The sequence below is a fragment of the Propithecus coquereli genome, unplaced genomic scaffold, assembly GCF_000956105.1.
Source record: "Propithecus coquereli isolate 6110/MARCELLA unplaced genomic scaffold, Pcoq_1.0 Scaffold94, whole genome shotgun sequence".
NCBI lineage: Eukaryota > Metazoa > Chordata > Mammalia > Primates > Indriidae > Propithecus > Propithecus coquereli.
This window is the reverse complement of record NW_012155729.1, coordinates 1709230-1712000: the sequence shown is the minus strand read 5'-3', so window position 1 is coordinate 1712000 and position 2771 is coordinate 1709230.

Here is a 2771-nt window from a genome sequence, read left to right as displayed (position 1 = left end):
TTCTGGAAGTGAAATTTCTGGCCCCGTGGATATAAATGTGAGGACTTTTGTGCACATGTTGCCGATGCCACTCCAGAAAGCTGGTCCCAGCTGGACCCCCGTTCCCAGGCAGGAGTGTGTGGATCTGGACTGGCTGGAGTGGAGAGCTCCACAGGTGTCCTCTCCGGCCAGGACCTGGGTTCCTGGAAAAGTCTGGAGGTCTTACTGTGCCCCCAGCCACTGCTCCATCTGCCCCGATGTCACTGTGCTCCAGAGAGGGCTTCTATTTGGTGCCTGTGACCCAGTCCTCTGTCTAATTCATTCTTTCATTCCTTACTCATTTGTCTTAGTCCACTAGGGCTGCTACAACAAAATGCCATAACTAAGTGGCTTACAAACAACACACACTGATTTCTGGCAGTTCTGGAGGCTGGAAGGCCAAGATCAAGGTGCGGCAGATTTGGCACATGGTGAGGGCTGCTTTGTGGTCCATGGAGGGCACCTTCTCACTGTGTCTTCACATGGTGGAAGGAGTGAGGCAGCTCACTGCTCCCTTGACAGAGTCACGAATCCCATTCATGGGCTCCACTTCATGAATAATCACCTCCCAAAGTCTTCACCTCCCCGTACCATCACCTTGGGGGTAAAGATTTCAACATATAAATTTGGGGGGGACATGAATATTCAGTATATAGCATCACTCTTTCAGCATGTATTTACCACATTCCCATTTGGGTTCAGGCAGTGCAGAAGGTGTTGGAAACACAATGGGTCAAATGTAGATGTGGGGTAGGGGAAAAATGGATGTTCACCCACACGCTGCATAAAGAAGTATGTGTGTGCCATTGGTCAGGGCCACCACTGAGGAACTCGCATGTTGATTCTGTGTGTCCTGAAGAGGCAGGTGTCTGTGCTGGAGACTTAGGGTAGCTTGAAGCCAGAACCGTGGCTCACTCACCTCTACAGAGTGGGTGTGCACCTGACGGGAGAATTAGGTTCCTAGTGCTCGGTGGCTTGGTGGAGAAGGAAGCCCAAGCCTTGGGAAGGGGAGGAGAAGAAAGAATCCAAAATGTGAGGAAAGGACAGGTACCAAGAAAGCTCTTGGGAGAAAATGTGCACTGGCCTTTTTGGTATTCTGTGCTATTTCTTCTATTTAAACATACTAAAAATTTTTTGCAAAGTGCAGAGTGATATGCCACCTTTTTAGAAAATTCTAGGGTACAGTGGAAATTGAAAATAAGAATACGCTTTGAGAACTCGACACAGTGGATGAGATGTGGATCATTTAGACCCTGAAAATGATTTCCAAATATGCATTGGTCTTGAGATGTTCATGTCTGGATGTTTTCAAAATTTAAAACATATTAGCATGTGTTTCTTCCCCAGGAGAATGACATTTCATAGAGATATTGTTAAGTGATTTTTCCAGGAATAACCCAGTCTAAGTAGCTCTCAAAATATCTTGTTCAATTGTGGTTTGAGCTTCAACATAATTGTTACAAGGACACTTCTAACTTCAAACTATTTGTCCTGAATCCTTGTTTGAATGAAAAGTTTAATCGATGTGTTGCTTGAGTTCCACTGGCCCACGCATACACCCGAGAGGCAAAGTTGAAAAGAAACAGGACAAATCTTACTAAGAAAAGCTATTTTTTAGTGCTAGATATTAAAAAAGAAAGAGAAAAAAAAAAAGGAAATAGGAATAGCTGTCGGCCTAAATGTGGTAGTAAAGTTTGCTAGCAAATGGTGCTCGGCAGAAAGTGTTCATAAGGAATGGATGAAGCTGGCAGGTTGTGGTTTGCAAATCACTGTCTGTTTAACCCTAAGAGCTATGACTCACCCTCTCATTAGAATAGCAAATTAAGAGGTTCACAGGGACAGCTCAGTTTGGCTTAGTCTAAGTCTTTTCTCAGAAAATGTGAAGATTAATATGATATAGAAATCAATATTTTTCAGCTACAGAGCATCTCACGTCTGGCACACTTCCTTCCTGCCTCCTTTTTGCTCTGGACGTCCCGATTCTATTCCTATAATCCTTAAATCCTCAGCTTATTCCCATCTCCATAGAAACACCTGCTGGTGTGATGGTTTTGATCAGTTGCAGGCTCATCCTCTATGGCTTCCACCAGCCAAATTCTTCTCAGCTTCCGCCCCTGTGACTGCAGGGCAGCGGGGCAGAGGTGGGAAGCCGGCTGCACAAAGCTTTCTCCACTCCCATTATCCCACTGTCTCCTTAGGGAGAAAAGTGCCTCTGATGTTTTCTTCTTTTGTGTCTTGGCAAGTGCTTAAGTGCTAACGGGAAGAGTCACTTTCGAAATACCTTACATAAATTTGGCCAGATCTCAATCTAGATATCGACCTACCTACCCACCTTCCCTCTCTCTTTCTGTCTCTCTCTTCAAAGTAAAGGAGTGCTCTCATTATTATTTTTTCAATTTTATTTTACTGTGGCAAAATACCCATAACACAAAATTTGCCATCTTAATCATTTTTAAGCGTACAGTAGTGTTCAGTAGAGTCGCGTTGTTGTAAAACAGATCTACAAAACTTTTCATGATACAAAACCGAAACTCTATATCCATTGAACAATAATTCTCCATTCCCCCTCCCCACAGACTCTGGCAACCACCATTCTACTTCCTTTTTTTAAATGTTTTATATTTATTTATTTCCCTCTACTTTCTGTCTCTATGATTGTGACTACTCTAGAAACCTCACATAAGTGGAATCAAACAGTATTTGTCTTCTTGTGACTGGTTTATATCACTTAGCATAATGTGCTCAGGTTCATC